We start from the raw sequence: 24,043 nt of genomic DNA, 5'->3' as shown, positions 1-24,043 counted from the left end.
GGGTGAGTGTGCATCTTGTTTCTGGACACTTGTTGCATAAAAAATGCCTAGTTAATCATTCAAAGATGCTTTAAAGAGTCACACGGAACCTCAAAATTCTGTAGCTAGCTTAGAATAAGCTAGCTTATTCTATAGCAGTGCCCACTTTTTGGTACAAGCTCAGATAAATGAATGACTGCAAATCCTTGGAAATTGGTTTAGTTCCAAATTTGTGATTATTCATTTGAATACTAGAAATAAATAGAACTAATGTACTAATAAATAAGAATTAATAAATAGAACTAATGTAAACCTCATTAAAGCTTTTATTTTGGGTAAGAGATTCTAATAGAAGCCGGACTGATACTGATCTAGGATAGTAAATTGTATTTTTTCCCTTTCAATTTCACTGTTGTTACAGTTTATCTATAATTTACTCATCTCTGTGTTTTTATTCCCTATTTCTTTTTTTTCTGCCTCTTTCCCCTATGTGTCACAGAGGCTGTAGCATCAGCTGTAGTGCTTTTGTAAATCACTTTGATTCAGCAGACCTAGTGCTGATACAGGCACTATCAAAGCATTCATCTTAACAGATTTACTTTATCACATAGAGTGGTGATGAGCCTACCTTGCCCCACTTACTTTGGGCCTCATGCTGACACTGTTAGTGACAACAGACTGATTTCTCTTTCCTAGTATGCACGCTTGGAAAAAATGAAGCATGTCTCATTTTGATGTAATGCATTGGAGAAGTCATGCAAAAATAATTTCTGTCCAGAAGATCAGTAAACATACCAGGCCTGTGGTCAAGCTCTTTTTACTCTTTACACCAATATATTTTTTTTTTCTTATTTTAATGGCTATATTTCATGGAATTACCACCTCATTTTTATTCCCAGAAAGAGTGATGTTTATTGCTGCTTTCATTCTCAGTGAAGAAAAATAATCCTGTTTTAAGTCAAATACTTGTTTATATGATCTAATAGAAAACACCAGGCTGTATATCAAATTTAAGTTGAAAACACATGTATTAAATTGACAGTAAGAATAAATTTGTCATAGCTATAAATGCTTATTGAGACATGTTTATATACATGATTGTATATATATATAATTTCTTTTTTGAGGGTTAGGAGAAAGGACGGGGAAAGTACATTGCTTTAGAGAGCACTGCCAAAAGGTGTGGTAGAGTTGCTTTGGGTTTAAAATGACTCATTTAAGAGTAAAAAGACAAAGACCAGAAGCACATGAAGATGCTAGATTTAATTTAATTGATTAGTTTTTAAAAATGATTTAGTCCAAGTAGTCTAAAAGGCATTTTGTATAATTTCTCCAACTATGGAAAATATGATAAACCCAAAGCACCTATGAAAACAAAAACAAAAACCCAGAAGATTTCACTGAAATGATATAAGACATTTTACATTAGAAAAATATAATCTATGCAATGTTTCTGACCCAATGGTCACTGAGCCATTCTTTGTTTCAGATCGTGTCCCAATACATGTGATATATGGACACAAAAGTTCTAATTCCACATACATCCTTCCATGATGAATAGACTTAAAAATGGCTATTAAATGCTTTGTATACATACACTTAAATGTGACTGTCAGATTAGCCCAATTCTGAGCCATGGATGCATTCTTTCCAGTCTTCCATCAATTCCAGATCAGTCTGTCTTCTAGTATTAGCAGTTTTCATGTGCACTGTGACAGTGTGCTAACTAGACAATGTAATTTTGTCACTTTCAGTAAAGCAGGGACACTTCGTACTTTTTTTCCATTCTTTCAATAATTCAGGTGGCTTTCTTTCCTTTAGTTATGCCTGGAATTTCTTCTTTTTGGAGCCCACCTGCCACAACATAGCAGGCTGACTAACGACTTTGAAATGTGTTTTGTACAACATTGCCCATGCAGACAGAGAATGAGGGAATTGTGCTAGTAATGTCTGGAATAACCATTCAGAGAAATATCTATTCTAAAGGGTATCTGCATCTTGCTTATCATGGGTCTATGCACACACAAGCAACCAAAAAGAAAGATCCAAGAATAATGTCTTCTCTACTAGACATGCAGAGCACATTGTTGGTAATTTTTTTTTTCAGAGTGGCTTTATTAAAAAAGAATTTAATGCTCTCTCCTGAATTGGAAGAGAGCAGTGGGATCCATGTACAAAAAGACCTGCATCCAGCTCCATGGTTTGTGCAGAGTTTTGCCCATGTTTCTTGGTGGAGTTCTGCTGAGATGCTAAGTGAGCACTTCACACTGAAGTAGTGTTGAGTGCTGGGTGCATGTTCAGTAGTTATTAGTTTTGAAATGTGGATTAATAGTTTGAAGTCCAAATGCTGCATAATTTTGTTGTAATATATCTCTTGTTAGGAAATGAAGGCATACTTTTGAAATGTGAATTAATAATCTGAAGTCCAAATGCTGCATACTGCTGTTGTAATATATCTCTTATAAGGAAATGAAGGCATGTAAAGTGATGTGCCCAAGGATGCAGACAGGGTCATGAAGGAAGTGCAGGAGACTGATTCCTGACCCCTGATGTTAAAACACAAGTAGCAGACAATGAATTACAAACACATGAGCAACTGCACAATATCCTTTTAAGTTGATATTTAAAATAATAATGGAAAAGAAGAATTCCAGACATCTTTCCTGTCTGCTGGTTTGATTCCCTAGCTTCCTCTGTGTCCCAGCACTCTCTTCTTTTTGCCTTTCTTTCAGTACTTGCAATGCATTTCTCTAATCTGGTTGCCTTTCTTGATTAGCTTTTTCTGTCTTGTCTCCAGTAGAGTCGGTGCACTTTATTCCCTCCTTTTGCAGCACTCTCACTACCTTCCCTTGTGATCCTACCCATGCTGGGATGTCAGCAACGCTTTGACATATTAAAAATCCTTTAAAATGAGAACTAGTTCAGTTAGGGGTTGTGGGAGAGGTAAAGTGAGAAAATATCAGGAAATTGAGGTTATTGACCAATTCTCACCAACACAACGGCCAGAGTGTCACATTTGTTTCCCTTCGTATTTGTTCCTCGTTATACTGTCATTTTGAATTGAGACTGTCCCTTTGTGTGCTTTGGTTTTAGGCCCCTGCGGTGCTTAAGAGTTCTTCCTAAATAATGCATGTCTCATAATTGTTGTAGTCACTCAAAGTGAAGACGTAGATAGTACATGCAGAGTTATGCAGTCTGTTCACTTCTCTGCCTAACCTGAAGCATTATTTTGTAGCCTGTCTCTTACCCACAGCCTGAAGCAGGCAGAGGAAGCTCAGCAGAAATCCAGATGGGCTTAAACAGGACATCTTTCTCAAGTATGCATAACATGCATCCTCTTATTTAAGGTTGGTTGACCACTCATGCTTTCTGTCTGACACTGTTATTTTTTATTAATGTCCCTTTGATAGGTTTTACACAGAGCAAGCCCCTCAAAGAAAACCATGTGTATGTAGAAGGGGAGGTTTCCACAGCAAACCAAAATATACCAACAAATTTGGGCAAGTCAGGGAGGTCTTTCTGCATCTGAACTGCTAATGTTCAGCATGAGTCAGGGTTGGAGCTCCATAAGAGGTGTGTCCCAAATATTGTGTCAACACTAGTGTATGTAGTATTTGAACCTAAATAAGACCTCTTGGAAAATGTCTAGAAAGCAGAAGGGAAACTCTGTTTAGCCTATTGCTCTTATTTTATCTGTCAGCAAAGTAACTGTTTATAAACGGTTGCATTACATAACCCGAGTTGGAGTTGATAGCAGAGATCAATATTTTTCTGAAGTTATTAATCTGGAAACAATTGACCTCATTATACTGTTGATGCGATAATTTCTGAATGGCTCCTATTAATTACATCAGCGTTGTATAATTGTGCCAGCTCATTCATGTTGCGCTACTTGCCCTCACATCAAGAATGTTGTTACCCGAGCAAACTGTTCTGTTATCAGTTGAATTGTACTATTTGCTGTCGATTTTTTGTTGTTGTTTTTTTACTCATCCATTATGTTGGAAATCAGAATCACAGTGCTACCTAGGATAAACTGGATGCTGGATTGGCTCATCAGTGTGGTTATACATGAAAAATGAAACCTTGAATGGTCAAAAGGATGATACAATTTCTGTTTGTGCCATTAAAGTCAAAAAAGCACAACAACTTCACAGGGAAAAAAATAAAGATGTTTGTGTAATTTTTATTGTCATATTTTTCACAGTTTTGATAGTAAACGAGGCATTTCTTATTTTATATATGTATGCATTGAATTTGCAAGTATGTAGTTGTTTGTTAGCTACTATCTGCATCTCTTGAGGCATTTTAAATAATTGTTATTCAGCAAGGTAAAAGAAAAAAAAACTGACATTGTTCTTCCTCTTAAACTGAAGCTTATACTTCACACTAATCTTTTCATAATCTTTGAGTTGTGCCTATACATTTTGCTTTATCTGTCTTCGGTAAAGCATGGCATTTATAAAATCAGTATGCTGCAGAGTGCAGGCCTTGGAGAATGTCTTGCTTTTAAAGATCAGAGAGACAATTTTTGCTCTGCTCCTCAAAGGCAATTCAAACAAGAGAGAGACAAAGATTAATCAGTGTTTCCATTGTTAAACCTCACTTTTTCAGATTATGCTAGTTTAGCACTGAAGTACTTAGCACTGCGTATTTCATTTCCAAAAGTCATCATAGTTCATGTATTAGGAAATAAACAGGAGTTTAAAATAAAATCCTCCAGGATCTTCTGTTGTTTTGAAATCTAAGGGGCTCTGTAATCCCTTAAAGCTGTAAATACTAACAAAGAGACCATTGTCACTAAATCAAAATCATATTTGCAGAAACAGTGTACTGCAGAGTTTCTCACAGATGATATATGCTATTTAGTGAGCCAGCTTCACGTCTGTTATAATTGCAGTGGCGTAGCTCACCACCTAGTGATCAGTTTTGCTGAATATCTTGAAAATGATTAAATGTTTATGAAAGAGACAATGAGTTGGATACCTCCCAGCTCCCTGATTGAGCCATTTTTTCTTTATCATTTCTGTAGACTGTTGCTTTGTTTAACATTTAAGGTTACATTAGGTCAATCCCTAATACAATCATGTATTTGGCAAGAGTAGATGAGGATTAATTAGTTCATGTTTGCAGAAGGCCTTGAGATTATTAAGTGCTCTGGGGCATAAATGAATGTACCTGCCTCACACTAATCTTGGAATAGGTGGTACCAGCATCAATGCTGTTCTCATGCTTGACAAATGTCAGCTTTTCATGTGTTTTACCATAGGTAAATTATGAATTTTGAAATGAATTGGTTGTGCTTTTAATCACTTAATAATAACTTTAATAATTCTTTGGAGCCTATTTTTAAGTGGCCTCTAAAAAATGTTAAGACAACAACCTGGTACATAGGAAGCTCCATATGTGAAGTTCATAAAAGTGTCCTCAGTGCCAGTGAAAATATTTTAGGAGTCCTAAAGCAGAGCTGGAAATAAACTGGATGTGTTTGAGGTAGGGATCCTGACATTTCTTAGAGGACATAAAATTCCTCAGTAGCATTCGATTATGTATGAAGCTGCTGTTAAGTATTTTATGAGCTTTCTCACAATGACTTGCAAATATTACATCATCCCTATAGTAAAAATTTCCTGCTTTTCCTCCCTCTTTACCAGACTTCTTGTTAGATAACCAGCTGAGGTGCTGGTGAACTATGGAAAGATAATAGAACTTATGTCCAAGTGAGTCTTTCAAAAGTCTTCAAAGGAATAATTTCTGGCTCTTTGTTGAGTGAATTGGGTTTAAGTTATGGTTTCAGGATGAAAGGCCATTGTGCCCATGTATATGTTTTCTGGGGACATTCGACTCCCGCAGTTTTTCTTTTCTATGATTTAGAATATAGTTTGGTATTTTCGGCATTATTCAGCTGTATAAGATTGTAGTCTTCAGATCTAAACATTGCTTAAAACTTCAAGTGATGGATTGCATAGTGAATGTTTTGATGCTACTTTCAACTTTCTTTTGATGCTAGTTTCAACTATTCTACTGGCATATAATTCTTGGAGATGAATTACCCAACTATTCAACTGATTCAACAGACAATTCTAGAGGCAGTGTGATTCCTTCAATCAGACAGACTGATAGCATTTCAACTTTCAAAAAACAACTTTTCCTATAATCTCTCTATGAGAAAACAAGAAAAAAAGAGGTATAGCATCAAAGTCAGATGTGAAGTAAAGTATGATTCATCCTTAGTATCTGATAATTCCTCAATTAGAAACTACATTTTTAACACTGTTTTTTGGATTGTGTTTACAACCCATTAGGTTTGGCAACAGGTATGGATGTCTCATCTGTCTTCCTTTTTTCCTTTTTGTTTGCTGACCCAACCAATGGCTGGCAGTTATGGATTTTCTTTCCTAACATCTTTTAACATCTAGTGTTCTTGCTTATTTTCTACTTTCTCTAGAAGTAAATATAGCCTATCATTTGTGCAGTTTGGCTGTTCAGGCTATGTAATGATTTAATGATGTTTATTTTTATTTATAAGAATTTTTTCAGAAATACAAAGCTGCAGGGAGATTCAGCCATGTGCTATTTCACAGTAGTAATTTAAAAACGTGTGATGAAGCTGGCTAGAAAAGAGTATTGCTTTTAACTAGTTAGCAAGGTCAGTGTACTCTGATCCTAGATATCCGGAGTTTTGTTGCTGTTTGCAGCAAATATACTGTCATTGATTGAAGAGCTGATTCAATGTTTCTTTCCCCTTCCCTTTTTCACTTTATTTTATTTTTGAATAAGGAAATCTATCATTACTTTATGATACAATACTTAATTTTTTCTTACCGGTAAAGCCAACTGGTTTTGATCCAAGCTGTTTTTCTCTGAGCTTGATGGTAGAAATAGTAACTTTTGTAAAGAACAGATAAATGATAAATGCTCGGAGGGAGCATCTAGCAATGCATAGCTATACCTGATTCTCTGTTGTACTACATGACTGCTGCCTTGAGTCTCTGAGAAGCTGTGAGTAGTTCCTTCTATCTATATGCAAACTTTTATTTAAAATAAAGCAGAATTCTTAGTGATAATATTATTATTTTTTTTAATTTATTATTATTAATTTTTTTTTTTTACTCTCTTACTCCCACAGTTGTAATAAAAGTTCCACATAAATTTCTCCTGATATCTGCTGGGTTTACTTAGCTTGACCTGAATTTGACAGACAATTATTGTACCTGCAGATAATTTTGAACGTGTTTTCTACAAATATACATCTGTAGCTGTTTTGGAAAATTCTTCAACTTATTAAATGATCATGTTGTTAAGACATTGTTTTTCCTTTTGAGACCTCTTTGCGATTCTAGCCATGTTGCTCTTGAGTGGAAGGCTGAATAATGAAGTTGATGTCAGGCATGAACATTTGCTCTGCTTGATGATCTACCCCTGGCTTGTATGAAGGATACCCAGATTTTTCTGTGTCCTTTTGGTAAAGCATGTAACAAGGGAGTCTGACTATTATATTGCTAGCAATTCCATGGATTCCTGCAGTGTCATTGCCAGAAGTCCATGTCTGCTTTTGTGGGATGCAAACCTGCACAAATATTTGTTTGTTACCAGTTAAAGCAAACCTTTATTCAGCTACATATTGGCAGTTATAAGAAAGGTTTGTTGATCAGAAAATCTCTGAAGACATTTTTTCCTAATCTCTGGCTCTTTTCTGACAGTTAGGAGGATCAGTGTTTAGATTATTTCCAGAGATGGGACAGCCTTTTCTACAGTGACTGGAAAATGTCAAAGGGTCATCTGAGAGTGCATCTACTGTTTGAGCCCAGCAGGAATGCCTTTTTTTTTTTTTTCTTTTTTCTTTTTCTTCCCTTTCACTCAGCTCATCACACCTTATTAAAAGTAAGTTGCTGCAGAACAGTTAAGAGTGTTTATGAGCCTTAACACAAACTGAGTCAAACTGAGAGCTATGACACTTGTGTCACAAACTGAGTAACTCTCCCAAGGCCAATAGGAAGCTTGTATAAATTGCAAACTGTTTACTGAAAGTTAAAAAAGAAAGGAACTTACAAGTAGTAAAATAGACATGCATCTAAAAGTCTCTATTTCTGTCTTTCTCTTGGTAGGAGAGTTGTATATAATTCTACATGTGGACTTCTAAGGGAATCTTAAATTAATTTGCTTTGCTGTTGTAACCATGGCAGAGCCAAAGTATTTTAAAAGAGAATTCAATCCTGATTGCCACAGCAAAGAAACTCTTAAACAGACGTAGCTGTAGGACAAAATATTAGTATAGTGACCTACCCTGCTTACAGTCTTACCCTATTGATTTTGCATAATGCTTCTTCCATTTTCCTATGTTTACTTTTAATTTGAAAACAAATACATGTTTTATATAGGATAAACAAGTACAAAACTTCCCTGGGCAAAAGCAACATGAATGGTGGGACCCTGTGATTTGGAGTCAGGGGTTGACTGGTAACAGGATATGTATTTGAATCAGGTTGCTCATATGGTCTTGTGTAGCTCAACCAAATTGTATTCCACAATATGCCAGTCAGGAATCTGATTTCAGGGCAGATAACTGGAGTGGCAATAGTGTCAGCAAGACTCTATGAAAGCACTTGTACTTGAGATTTTGGGAGTTTCAGCTGTGAGTGTGTGAACTTCAGCATATAAATTGAGTAATGCCCATGGATACTTATGTTTTTTGCCTTTTGCCATGCATGAATTGCTTCCTCTCTGATTTTGTATCTGACATGACTTCCAAAGTGATCATGAGAGCATGTGAATGAAGTCATATTGTCTAAAGTGTTTCACAGTGGAAGTTTTGCTTTTTGGAAGTGGTTATCGATAAACTTGGTGGGTTTTATGTTTTGTTGGTTATTGGTTATTCTGCAGGTAATGGAGTTATCATACTTCAGTTCTGCCTTGACTCATTTAGTAAATATTTAGAAAACAAGGTACATTATGAAGGCTGCCATTTTTGTCCTTCCAAAGCAAGGAGAGAAGAGGAAGAAAAACTGAATTTGACTGCCTGATTAGCTGCCTACATGCTTCCTAATCTGGAGAAGCCAGAATGTTCTGTTTTGTCTCAAATACTTGAAGCAGACAACTAACTGTCCTCTGAGTCTCATTTGCTAAGTAAAGAGGAGGTTTGGAAAACTAAGAAGCATAACACCAATCAGCTGCAGAGATCGAAATGACACCTTGTTCCTATCTTCATGATAGGCCCAGGAGGATATGTAAGACCTGAATGGTTCATTTTCATATTTTATTATATGTCATAAGCTATGTGTACAGTTTAAAAACTATATTACCTTATTTTAAAACTACAAAAAGAGGGGGAAATCTATTCTACTTTACTGTTCATGCACTTCTGCTAAAAGTTATGGGATTAGAAGTCATGTACAAAAATCAACTTTGTAGAAAATTCTGTTTTCCCTCTCATTTTGACTTCACTTTTTGTGTCCAGCCAATAGTGATTTATTTAAATGAAAAGCTTTGCAGGAGATTCCAGAAACCAACTTGCATGGCTCTGCTGGAAATTATGATCACAACTACGAACTGTTAATAATGTGACTTGTTTCTCAGTAGGATGCCCCAGGAAGTAGATTAGCATTGCTATAAACATCATTGGAGATGAACAATAGGGAATTCACTCTAGAAGAGAATGCCAGTGGCTTTACACAAACTCCCATAAAAAGCTTCAGGCAAGAATTGTTCTTAATAACTATCCCAATATTGAATCGGAGGGGTTCTAAATTCAGTTTGCAAAATCATCAACATATGTTGAACTTCTTCCCAGGACCTGGCACTGCTGTAGCTTCCCTTCAAAGAAATCAAACAGTAGTTGGCTGGAGAAAAGCTTTAAACCTGGATTTAATTTGTTGCAAATGAAAGAAGCGTGTCTTTTTTGAAAACTTTCCTCTCTTATACCAAAGGACAAAGTAGTAAAAGTCTGTTTGTTTCTCTTAAAGCCTGGAGATTTTCATGTTTAGAATAGAAATGTGTTGTTCTTTGTTTAAAGAGCTTCTTGAAGAGGAAGAGAAAAATTATGCAATGGAGCTGCTGTTTTGAGAAAGTATGCAGAAGAGAATGGAAGAAAAAAAATGTTTCTATCTCCTATATTCAATTTTTTTTCAAGGGAACCAAGGAAGCACACCCAAATAAAGCACTCCCTTGTGCTATGGTGTTATTTGCCTCCATATCTCATGCACACATTGTTATGGCTTGTTATCAGGAGAGAAGCAACAATACGTACTATCTTCAGTATGAATTTTTTATGATGGCATTATGGCTATGGCTGGTGAAGCTGTTTGAGGCATGTGCAAGCCAGTGAAAATTTATCTTGGATTATAACACCATGTATTTTGTATATTCTGCATAGGTAACAGGGAAACTATCTTAGGAATGAGATAGAAAATACTAAAATATTTTGTCACTGTTTTGTAATCTTTCTGTCTTAAGTAAGACAATCCAAACTATTCTGGCTCCAGAAAGATGGAGATCAGGGAAAGTATGGAAAAATTTTCAAGGAAGTTTATATCACTGCTTTGATGTCCCCAGTCTTGAGAAATGTTGATGTCTTGAGACAACTAATGACAGGTTCTCTGAGTTCACTAAGGAGGCACTCACATTCACAGAGTTTAATAGCATTTAGGTATGTATAAATGGATGCAATTACTGAAGGGCAATAATTAATTCTGCTTCAAAATGAATTGCAAAAAGATTTGTTTAAATTTGATGAAAGGCATTTGAAGTAATTTCTGATCTCTTTTCTGATCATCCCCAGCCCTACCTGTCAGTTTGGAATGGCAAGCCATCCCCTTGACAGAAATCCTATGAAAGGACATCTGTGCTGTGTGACAATGTCATATGGAAGGATTACTGGTTTAATAGAGTTGAGTTTTGTTCTTGCTCAAGCAGATGCATCTGTCAGGCTAAACAAAGTGCCATGTTTTATGGCAATAATTTTTGCTTAGAAATTTCCATGCAAATGAAAAATACTCTGTGTGATCTTCCTCTTCTTGTTCTCTATATATGCACGTGTATTTTCACAACAAATGTTTTTTTAACAAACTAAAGAAAAAAAATTAATAATCTTATCACTAAGGAATTGTGTGACTTCAGAATTTCTTTGTCTTTGCTAAATATTTCACTTCAACAGTTACAATATCTGTACATCCAAAGAAGAGAATGGGATGATTGGCTCATGTATGAAGTCCTTGTGTGTGGTAAAAAGCTGGTTTACAGTCAGGCCTTCTGCTTGACTGTATTTGTCAAAGACTGTAATATCAAGGATCTGGATCTTTAGAAGAGTTCATATAAACACAGTGATAGTGGAAAACAGATGCCCCAGCATCTACAGCAGCTGAGAATTCTTTTCTTTTCTTGGATGAAAAAGAGTTTCCATGGTTTTAAATAGGTATTTTTGGGGGTGAAGTATATCAAAGTGTGCCTCCAATAATCTGTGGCTGTTATTTATATCTGCCAAGGAGAGCTATAAATTCAACCTTGACATGGTTTCAATAGTGTGAACCTCCAGATCTGCTCTAATCCCAAGATTAGATACTGAAGTGCTGCTTCAATTGTGCAGTATTATCACGTACTATCAGTTGGCCCTATTTCAAACTGTAGCTTTATTGACAATACTTTCAAAGCTGTTGCTAAGTTGTGAGCACTCTACTTTATCTACTGCTGCTTTTACAACTCCAGCTTGCTATACTTTCTCGCAGGAAGCACTATGCTAATAATAATCTCTAGACAAAATGACGATGTGTGTTTGACCTTTTTTCATACAGGAGTCTTTGTTCTACTCATAGCTTTTTCATGTCCTTGACAATTTAAACTGACTTTTTTTTTTTCCTATACCCTCTTGTTACTGTCACTTCTACCTGGAGAATTCTTCAAAGCAGACCTTAAAAGCTATGTGTTCATATCAGAGTGCTGACCGCCCTAGTCTTAACCTACTCTGTAGGATTGTTGTTCTTCCTTTCCTAAATGCCGTGACTCGCTACTACATTCAGGCATGGGACTTGTCCAGGAAGTGTGGTTGAGCAGGTCTGTTTCGATTCCCATGAGGTGTGCAAGGATTACACACAAAATACAGATGAATTAAATAGTAAATACATCCATCAACAAGGCTCAAGTTCTTTGTGCCTGCCTGTCACAAGAGGAGAAAACTGCAATTTATTGAATCATTTGGGATAAGAAAGCCCTAAGCCAGATTTTGAGAACCTGCTTGAGAGGCAATCAGGAAACAACTGCTCATCCTAACGTCCAGTGTGAACGGCTTCCAAAGGGAAGCCTCTGATAGAACTTTGCACATTTTGGAAAGGTCTGATAGCCCTTTTACTGCCAATATGCTTGAATTGGTTACAGGGAAAAACAATACTGTTTGGTGTAGGGCTTATGGCAGATGATCACTTTAGAAGTGTGGCTGCACAACTGTTCCATGGCAGCAGTTTTGCTTCTTCCTGTGTCAATATGCTTTCAAAGGTGAACTGGGCAGAGGACAGCAGCTGCTTTGCTTCTGTTAACCCTTCTGTTTTCTTCTTCTTTATCTTGTCTGCAAGTTCTCAGAGTGGGGACTACTGCCTCAATATTTTATTTATACAGTCTGTAACTCAACTGAGACTGTGTTTTGCACCTATGTGAGTGAAAAGCTGGAACATCTTGAGCTATTGCTGCTATTCTTATAACTTAACTCATCAGCAGGCTGGAATGCTGTTCTCAGGCTTCAGTCAAAGTCTCACATGTATGTTTTAACAACACTAGATTTCAACTGAAATGTAGGGTACTGATGCTGCATTTTCCTTTGTCAAATGCTTCAGCTTGATGTCTTCCACAGCTTAGCAAAGTAAATCCCAATTCAGAAAAACTTTGACATCACCTGAATCTCTGTAGTGTTTTAAGACCAAGAGGCTTACGAGATACATTCTTAACTGGTGTTGTTATGCCTCTGCTCCACTTAGTGTAAATTTGCATAATTTTATATTCTTCATTGTTGTTGTTTTAACTTTATTTTGATTAGGAACTTTATTTAGGAATTGATTAGGAACTTTAGTTTTAAAATGGCTATATAGTTTCTGTCTAGGTTAGCACTTACTGACTTACATGGTATTGTTTTATGAGGCTCTGAGTAAGCAGTTTTTCCCCATAAACATGGAGAGTGTTGGGAGTATTTATTTTTAATGAAAACTGAAACCTTCAATATCAACTGAGAAGCCTGCTATGTTCCCAAAGCTGTCCTCTGTACTCTTCTACCCATTGGGAATACTGCCAATAAGCATAGCATCATATGATACATACTGAATTGGCTGGTATACTCAAGACAAAAGCAGTTTTCTTTATCTTGATTTTCCTTCACTTGTGAATGATTGAATTTCCCATACATCTTGGTGAATCTTTTTGTCTCCTTGAGTTCACAGTCCTATTGCTATGCTACTGAACCACAAAAACAATTTAGTACACTACATTATAGGAGCTTTTGAGAGCAATTGATTCTATCCAGACAGAGTCTGTTCTCTATTTTCTATAAAGTTTACAGTAAAACCAAGTAACACAGAAAAGGTATGTAAAAATGAGTTACTTATCAGTGAAAAATATTCTTTTGCATTTTCAGTTTATATAGTGTAAATTCTGTGAACAGTTGTTTATACTTTTACACCCAAATAGATGTTGAAAAGCCCTAATGTAAAGTCTTAAGCAGCCTGGTTTTCTACATATCAAAGTGCTGTTTATCTCATGGGAAACATGGATCACAGCCAATGGCACAGCTTCCTTTCACCATCTGATGGCTAGAGAGTACAGTTATATTACTTCACATAAGTACTTGGATAAAAACTTTTCCTATGAATTTGGTGAGTATTTTTGCCTTTCAGGTATATGATCAGTGAGTTGGCCATCTAAGAGGTATACAGCAGGATTCATGATATATGATGTTTTTAAGTGTTCCTGTTTATGTGTCTTTTCTTAAAACTCGTGTTTAATCTTTCCCTTCAAATAGATGAATTTTATTCCTTGTAGTGTGGTGTGCTTTTACATGGATTTCTGTGAGACTTGCAAGTTTGCCAACTTTGATCTTCTGTACTTCAAGCTGATCTTATTTACACATTTGAATTTACAGTAACTGAGTGTCTAAGGACCATATGAAACGAATTCTTATACTTTGGTGGTTGTTGGAAATACAACCAAATGAGTTACCATCAATTCATATTTCTCCAGAACATTAGTTCTGGAGGTCCAGATGGAACGCAATGGCATTTAATTTGGACTTAATTGTTCAAGAGCAATGTTCAAGAAAAGCTTTTCTCTATGTTCTGCAGAAAAATTCTGCTACAGTCTTCTGATATCAGACAGAAAATGTTGTAAACAACATTCAGAAGAATGGAACATTCAAAGTAGATGGTCTTTAACTGCTTAGGAGATTTTTGCTTTGCTGAGGGAGATGATCTATGCATAAATTTAATGGACTATGTGATGATAGGGTCAGTTATAGATGGTTGCTGTTACCTCAGAAAAGACTGAACTTTATCTTCAGTTTCCCATAGAATGACAAATATCTACAAAGTCTTCTATAATTCCATTGCATCATACTGTGTGCAGTTTCCCTGTGCAATGTGATTGTTCTTTGTGGGTTTTTGTTGTTGTAGAATCTAACTGTGCACTCTCCAGTTGTATGTGTCAGAATTGAACATGTGGCAGGTGTAGGAAAGATGCACAGAGGGAGCAGAACAGATGGAGAACTCATGAGAATGTTTTAAAAAGCTCGAACTCATGTGTTAAAGGTGACATTATTAATTCAGTAAAATAATAAAGCCTATGGATCTTCCAGCCAAAATTATTGCTACTATAACAAAAGCAAAACACGGGGTTTGTTCAGAGCCAATTGGAAATGAGGAACATTTGACTGAGTACTGGTGTGACAGATTGTCAAGGAGCAGCATTTTGCTAAAGAGGAAGAAGGCAGGAATGAAGTCAGACTTGCAATAGATGTTTTCCTGAGAGACTTGGGGAAGTGGCCTGAAGTGGGGATTATGAACCAAAGCTGAGATAGATAAGGAAGGGATAAAAGAGTGTGCATGTGTGTGTGTATAGAGTGCAGAGAAATGGAAAGGCAGCTGAACACCAATTTCCTGCTTACAGTCCCTGGCTGGAACTTCCAGAGAATATAGGAAGAAGTTCTTTTTAAGAAAAAGCAGTGCAGACTTTCTAGCAGAGGGAAGAACTGTAAAACCAGTCATCTAAACTGAGCAAACAATTTCTGAAATAACTCTGACCTTTATCAGCTGCAGTTATAGAAAAAAAGCCATGAGCTTATTTTTGGATCCACTGGCAAGGACTTAAAATAGAGCCATACTACTGAATTTAACAAAATAACATAGGTATTGAAGGTACTGTCTGTAATAAGGACTTGATAAAGTCCTGGATTTTTTTAGTTATATCCTGAAATGATAGATTGTTTAAGGTATTGGAATGACAGCAACATGAGATTGTAAGAAGAAAAGGAAGTATTGAACTCTGCAGTAATTCTACTAAAGCTCCAACAGGTACATGAGATGTTGAAGCTATGCATCCAACCTATGCAGGATAGTTCTTAATTGATGGGGTAAATCAGTAAGCTCTCTTCCAGCCAGCTCAGCATCTCCTTAAAGAAAACTTGGTAAAATAAAGACCTGGTCCTGCAGCACCTCCAGAGTTGTCACCTTTTTTTCCCTGAAAGAAAAAAATGAATATTGCACTCAGTAGTGTTGTCTTCAAAATGAAAATCTCTCAACATTACATTCTCATTCAAGATGTCAGTGGCAGAATTTTTTAGTGGCCACAGAGATATATCTTGGTTATAAATTATTAACACTGTATTAGATAGTTAAATGTAAGATGAAAGAAAATGGTTGCAAGATATTTCCCAACTTGCAGCAACAAGTTTACAACACAATAGCCCTAAAGGAATGGGAGTGTATGGTTTAAAAATTAATATTAGCTAAACCAGTCATTAGATATGTCACAAGGCTAAGAATAACTCTGTAATCATCATTCTGTCAGCATGTGAAGGGATAGGATTTCACGAGGTCACACAAGAACTTCAGTCAGTAAAAAACAAAAAACAAAAAACAAAACAGCCTAAGCAAGAAAAGCAGGGCAGGAGGATTTCTGCTTTCCCAATTAAACTCCGCCCTTTTATTTCTTTGTTATAGTACATCATTAGCACAATAACACAAACTTTGCAGTTACTGTCATTGTCTGCAGAAGTGGTTGTCTTCAGCAGGGATACTTTGTTAGCTGTGAAAGACAACCCCAGATGACATCCTTGCACAAACATCTGCTCTACATGCCCCCTCCCTTCTGCTAGATCTGTAGCTGACCTGCTCTCGAGGACAGGGCCCAATGTGGCATGAATGCATCACTTCAGTCTGCTACAGTTACGTGTATTCATGATGCACAAGCAAGTATCTGTATATGATGAGAGCTCGGGCTTCCATGTGCATAGTAAAGTGAGCATGGGGACAGAGTGAGCCTTTGCTCTATGCCAGTTGTAAATTTATTAGCACTGTGATTGTTTATGTGAAACTGAAGTAAGGGACGGATGATGTGATGTTGTAGTTCTTTTTGACTCTTCCTCTCATCATCATGTTGGAGCATCTTTTGTCAAATCCTCCAGTGGCCACATACTTTCTTCTTCTTATCCTCAGTAAAGAGGTCTCGTGGGAGGATAGGGATCAAAACTGATTTGCTTTGGTTTGTGTCTACCCTCAGTTAAAATGGAACTTCCTTGCTCACTTTCCTCTTTTACTCCCTCTTCCTAAATAGGAGAAAGTAGTTACTGTTTACTTGGAGAGGAGTGAGAAGAGTGGAGGAGATGATGTAGTTTTTTCAGTAGATTCAACTTTGAATTTTTATTGCCAGTTAAAAAAATAGAAAATTAGTCAACTTTGAATCTAGTGAAGGTGAACTTATTTTTAATTATGTTATAGCCATGTAGATGTTGACTCCCTATAATTTCTCAAAAATATGCTTAACCTTTCTACTTCCAAAATACATAACCTTTATACTGCATTTTCAGCATTTCTTGCTCCCAAATATAATTATATAATAATACCTCTGCTGTTTTACTTTTCAGAGTCTCCTTTAGAACTGCATGGATTTTTAGGCTTTGGTCTATAATTCCAGTTCAGAAATTACAAATTGATTTAGGGACTGTGGTGTCCATCTGTGTATTTTTAAGTGTTGTACTGGCTGAAGTCTGAGTGCTGTAATGCGATAAGTAACCTACTTGCCCTTTAACTTTATTACTTTAAAAAATGGCTAGTGCTCCAGTTTGTGGGATGTTGCATAACATGAGACTCCCATGTATGATTTATAACATTGACATCACAGACTGCGCTGGTTAATGTCAGCCCTGGTCTGCTGTTTTATATCAGCAACTATCAAGCTTATTCGTTATCAATAAATAAAAAAGGTCAAATAGTTTCATTTAGTTTTCATGAAAAAATGTTGTATTTTTTTAATTTGAGCTATAGGTATTAATATAAATATCTGATTATATTAATGAGAAAGGAAGAAAAACAAAGTGAAGTGGCTTGGTTTTCATAGTGTTTATTCTCACTGGCAAGCTCTCTTTTGCCTTTCTGCCCCCACATACCTTTTCTGGAGGCTGAATTCATTCTGCATAGATGTGAGGACTCACTGATGGTGATATGTTTCAGTCTGTGAGGTTCTCCTCTGTTCATCTGACCCTGTGTGCAAGTCAGAGCAGTTATCATGGTTTTGCAGTGTTTGGGGGATAGTTCATTATCCCCTCCATCTCAGAAAGCATTTCCTGTAATCTTTACATCTGCAAACATTCCTTGCTGGGTCCTTTGTGAGCAAGTAGGGAAAACATCGCATTGTGGTCTCATTCTACACAACACATGAAGAATGTGGATCCAGGCAAAGGTGCAAGTGAGCTACATTTAGAGTTCCTCTTAATCTAGCCCAGAGGTGACTGTAGGATTGGTAGGATACTCTCCTCAAGGTACCTATCTCCATGTGTGCTTGCAAGCAATTACCTGTGTCACTCAGGTAAAACATCAGGATGGCTATTTCGATAACATGGTTTCTTTAAAATTACATCGGTTTAGGACAGAACTATATGCACTAGACTGTTACTTCAATTAACCTTCTTGTTTGACTAGGAACTGTTATGCTCAAAAACAAAAACAAAAAACTGCTCGTCCAAGACAAATTAAATGGTTGTTAAATATGAGGAAACTGAACGTATTATTATGAGTGGGAAATGTTGGTAGTTTTGCAGCACAAGAAATGTAATCCCCAAATCCTCTGAATCTTTCCCATAAATTCACACCCACAGTTTTGTAACTGCAGCTCTTCCTCTGGAAAACAGTGTGATATTAAATGGGGAAAGATAATACTTCTCAGTCTCCTTGGGCTGGTGAGATGTAATTTGATATAGTACTCAAACGACTGGCGTGAGTCATAAAATTTGGATGCAAATTTCCATCTGAGGAACATGAGGAACATTTTGAGGACATTTTTCATGGTTATACCCCAAGTGTCAATTTTGTGTATTTATTCATTTACCTCATGTACCCAGAATGCGAAAAATTGCATTAAAAACTCCTTAGAATTTTTTAGCAAATTTATCCCATGGTTCAAATTTGAATTCAATTCTTCACCAAAATGTAGTTCAAAATTTTTAATAAGTGAAGGGAGATCAAAAGAACTCAAAACAGGAAGAGGGACAGGAAAAAGAAGAAAAAAAACATTTGAAGCAGGTAAACCTGAGCTAGCTATCTACTCTGACTGACCATGTTTTATGTTGGAGCATTGGACAACAGCCCTCCAGAAGTACCTTCCAGCCTCAGCATCCCCTGATTTGATGTGTGCTGCAAAGCATTGTGAATGCAGGATATCAAAACCTACTGTTTCAGTTGTGATTTTTGCCTTCTCTCTGTGAATCAGTGACTCAAAAACTAGTATTAGTATTCTCAGCTGTATTAATCAAACATCTTGGATAAAGGTATACGAATGATTCTACAGGTATTAGTTAACAGTAACAGATTATGCCCTTAAACTCTTTGGGCTGCCCAGGGAGGTTGTGGATGAACTCCTTGGAGGTGTTCAAGACAGGGCCCTGGGCAACCTGATCTAGTAAATGTGTATGTTTGGTGGCCCTGCTAGGCAGGGGGGTTGGATCTACATGATCCTTGAGGTCCCTTCCAACCCGGGTCATTCTGTGATTCTGTGATTCTGTGTGATTATGAGTATTCCTTGAGATTAGAGAACTTCTGGATCCTTCAAGTAATCACTAATCATCTGCTCATAAACAGGTAAAATAGTTCCCAATGAAGACAGAATAAGCCTGCTCTAATATTCACAGTTTTTTGTTCTGTTTTGTTTTGTTTTTTATTAAATTTTACTAACTTCAGTGTGAGAGGTTTTCACAACATAATGTAAAGACTAGATCATCAGAAAATATTATGCATCCAGATGTAGTTATGCAAGTCCATAGGTCTAGTCACGTGGACTTCATTACTAGCAAAAGTTTTTGCAGAACACAGCAAGGACTTGAATGAATAACACCCTTCAGACTGGAAGAGGTTGAAGCCTATAATGCAAAAAATAAAAAAAAAAAAAAAAAATAGGAGTTGAATTAGTTGAATTCAGATGAGAAATCTTCTACCCGTATAATCTTCCATGATTTTACAGCTTTCCATCATAAGGAAGTTGCTATATAGTTATGTAAACTGCAAAAGCATGCGGTATCAGCTATGATATGTTAGTTTCCCCATCGGCACACATAGCAATGAGATTAGTTTCAGGTAGGAGGTCTTATCCCACCTTCAAAACAGAACAAGCAGTTCTGCAGAGCTGCTCACAAGAGAAATGCATGAGGATCCTTGCAGCCCTGGAAAGTTGCACTGAATTCCTGTAGAATGAGTTCTGGCTGGGAATGAATTCTTGCATGATTATGTCTTTGCAGCAGAAATCTGTTTTTGCCTGTGAAATCATTTGAGCATCTTGCCAAATTTTGCATAATATTGATGAATAATATTATTTTCCCCTTACTCTACCTAATTTTGCTGCCATAATTTTTTGACATGCATTCAGAGGTATTGTACTTTGCATGCATACCACTGTAAAACAATTTCATTCAGAAGCCTGTCATAGTACAAGATTATTGGAGTTGACTGTGAGATTAGAGCATTACCTACAAATGTGTGCTTTACCATCACTGGTAATAATATGCAATCATGACTTAAAACGGGAAGCAAACATATGGAAATTACCCATATCCAATACAGGCTAAAGCCTCAAGTTGCTTAAGTTGTTCTCCATTTGTTTGCTTAAAACATATTTGTTAATGCTTCGGTGTTCAGCAGTAAAGAAGGCAAATATATATATGTAAATACAAATTTAAAATGTATATATTGAAATCTAATGCATCAGCGTATGTAATTTTTATTTCTAAAAACATCTCAATACAAAAATATATGTAAATCACTCATTTAAAAAAAATCAAATTTAAATCTGAGTGACTTACCAGCTCTTTAGTATGAAGTTCAGTGCAAAATCAGACCTTCTGTCTAATCCAATAACTTTTCATACTAGTTTTATAATGTTCTCTACGACTAGGAAATGGTGCAAAGTAATGGGGAATTGGATTCCTGGTAAGATTTCATTCAGCTGGATGTTAGTCCTTTTATAGGACTCCTTGTCATTACTGTTGTCATTCAGAGTTTTCACCTTCAAAGCACAGGTTATTTAAATTGGTTGTGTATTGTCAGAAGAAAGTAGTGTCCTAGTTATAAATCTCCATCCTTCACTGGTCTGTTTTTGTGATGGGAGTGAATTTCTAGTTTACAGATTTCATGAAACCTATTTGATTCATAGGGGGCTGTGACCTGGCAGTGCAATGTTTGACAAAGGCCATAATTCATTCAAAAGCCCATGTAGGTTTTATTTAGAAATGCTGGGTTCTGAAAGGAATTAGAGGGAGCAACATTCCTAAATCATTTCTAAAGTACTCCATAATGTACTGCTTTTTTAACATCCAGAAAAATCTTGATTTTTGTTTACATGCTTACTAGATTAGTTTGTCCAGAAAATATTCAGCTTATTCTATAAATTACACACACCGCCACAAATTGATAGAATGCTGGCAAAAACAAAACTTAGCAAAGTCTTTTCAGCCCAAACTGAAACTTTGTATTTTGTTTGTTTCACTGAATGTTTTGTTTTTTTTCAATAGTGTTCAATTTTATATCAGAAACTAGAGGTACTGTGCAGTCTACTGGCAGAAATACTCAAAAGCCATTGGCTAAACTTGCTTCTGAGGTACTCTGTTTATGAAATATAGGAGCAAATTTCATTATCTAAGTACATCATGAAGCTAGCCAGACTTCCACAGTGAAACCAGCAAAAATGAAGTCTATACAAAGATTACAGTTATCACTCACACGCGTGGTATTTTTAACAGTCATTTGAAGTGGAAAAAACCATGTGTAGAAATAAATTCCTTCACCTTAAAAAATTAATTGTGAAAAGAGTGTAACACTGGGGAATGACAGATCACCCATCACCCCATTAAAAGCAGTATAGTTTATTTAGCTCAGATTAGGTTTGCATTATAAGAAATTCTGTTGACAGAAAGCTGAGTAAAAATACGGTAAGATGAAATTAATTGGCAGATCTGAATCTGTAGATCTTTTACATTTACAGACATTTTAAAACAGACAGAGTAGTATTTCACAGCAGCTCTTTCTCAAATATGAACAAAAGGCTACGTAAAGGGAGGATGGCCTTTTTATCTCCACAGTCAAAACTCACAGATTTATTTTTAGACATGATGCGTATGGAAAAATGGCCTAAAATTTTCCCTAAGTGCCAGGTTGTGAGTGGTTCTAAGACAGCAGGAGAATTTTGTTAAGGAAATATTGTGGTGAACGCATGAAACACTTTCCTATAATAAAGATGGTGGGGGTGGGAAGAGTGTAGGGAGGAGAAAGAGAAATGTACAGCTAAATGTCTCTGTCTCCTAAACACTCACGGAAGTGCTGTTTGAAATTGAGCAGAAATGGACATGCCCCACATTCCTCTTGTGGTCATATTGCTTCCCACTCTTCTAATGCACTCCAGTAGACTTGCAGAGTTCAGCTGCCACTGCAGAGCCCACATCTGGTATGGAGTGTGTGCATTAATAATCCCAGAAATAATTTAGAAGTACCTACAGCCTCTTAGAAGTACTCAGTTGAAACTGGGGTACATAGCACTCTGCAGTGAGGCCCTGCTGAACTCTACGATCGATTTTCAGTGTACAAGTGTTCGATTGGACATGTTGCAGCTACTGTGCATCCCCTGTGCACTTGTGTGGGAGGCTGAATTCCAGACCTCTAACTTGCAGGTTTCCAAGCAAGACTGTATCCAGACTTCTGGAGGTGCTAGGCACCGATATTGTCAGTGAAGCCAGCCTCCACCTGGAGTGCTCCATGATTTGCATGTCTGTGTGTTCTAACATTACGTTGGGGATGTATGTGAAGTGGGTCTTGTCTTTAAGGTCAGAAAGATTCTTTTGACTTTTAAATCTCCATGAGGATCTGAGTCTACTCATTTTTATCAAGCTACACAAAAACTTCAGCTTAGCCCAAAGCCAAGGTGAGAGATGTCATTTCTTGGAAGGGAAGTTGATCCATCCTCTGTTTAAGTGCTCCCAAGTTAGGATCCTGGTGGATCCCAATGGGATCCTGGTGGTCTGTCAGTCACAATGACATGATTCTCTGAATTTTCATGTGTTTTTGTTTGTTTGTTTGTTTTTTTTCTAATTTATTCATCTAAGCTGATGCTGAAGTTGTGAATAAATTATAATGGTGAATTTTACAACATGTGCAGAGTTGAGAATGAGTTACTATTTGGTTACTACACTTGTTTACTTTATATTACTATTTTTTGCTCAAGTCACAAAGTACCTGATCCACAACTAGATTTATGTTTTGCTGGCCTCAAAGCAGGAAAGATTTAGAGGTATGGCTTTTGTGTAAGTTTCTTTCTGCCTATGATAAAAATGCAGCTTATGACAGACACCCATAGCATAAACAAGTTTTTTTAGCTGAAGAACAGCCAGCTAGTATTACTGGCAAATATTATTCCACAAATCTTTAATGAAATTAGTGGCACTTCTTAAATACTCATGAAGCAACTGTTTCTTAACTTGGAAAATCAGAAATCTTGATGAGCCTTCAGATTTGCAAGTAGGTTAAAAAGGACAGTTTCAGACATGTCTTTTTAAGTTCCAAGAAATAATTTCTGATTACTACATAAGCCTATTTTTTTCACAAAGCTGCTGACAGGATCATGGTACTTATGATTAAAATTTAAAAACAAAAATAAAAAAATAAAAGGTTTAGTAAGACCTACAGGGCAGCATAGTAGGTTTTTGAAGGATTAGGCTCTAAACTAGAATTGTTCCACGTTTAAGAAAGAATACATCTGGTAGGCAGAAATAAAGCCTGCTTATATATTTACCCAGGAGGATGTGGTCTGAGCTTCAGGTGTTGTTAGGCAGTGATGAAGTGTAGAGCTTGAGCTTTCTTTAAACTTAGGGTGACAGCTCACACTGGAATACTGAATTTTGCTAGCAAAAAGTATGGATTCAGCTGCCCCGTGTGTCAAGAGGTGCACAAGATCCTTGCACTGGGAGGGCAAGGAATTTGGTTGGCCTACTTATTGCACAACAGGGCCGTGGCAGCACCTGTGGGAAGCTCTGACTGGGGGATGCAAGAATGGCTGTGGTATGTACATCACAGCTCAGGACACATGGAAGCAGCACACTGAAAGGATAACTTGCACTTGTTCAGTGAAATTAGACCTGTCTCAAGCTGCCTGACAGTAATTTATAAGAAACACTGATCCTTCAGAACCTGTGGATTTGGATTTCCAGTGGAACCTTGTCTGGTAAAGATTTAAACTTGATATAGAGCCAGAACACAATCCTTAAGCTTTTCTCTTTCTCTAAATTGGTGTAGGCACTTGGATTTGTTACATACCTAGGTCATTTTACTACTGGCAATGTAAGAACTGC

General features: G+C 36.7%; 1 protein-coding gene across 4 annotated transcripts in view; it reads left to right on the top strand.

The window, feature by feature from the left end:
• LOC146761092 (uncharacterized) overlaps positions 1-24,043 on the top strand; it is a 349,547-nt gene that overhangs the window by 207,454 nt on the left and 118,050 nt on the right. The gene's annotated exons all lie outside the window — the stretch shown is intronic.

This window comes from Coturnix japonica, chromosome 4, assembly GCF_054131305.1.
Source record: "Coturnix japonica strain WE chromosome 4, WE-NBRP24, whole genome shotgun sequence".
Classification (NCBI taxonomy): Eukaryota; Metazoa; Chordata; class Aves; order Galliformes; family Phasianidae; genus Coturnix; species Coturnix japonica.
Note: the sequence above shows the minus strand (reverse complement) of the source record. Positions and strands in the feature narration are given on the sequence as shown.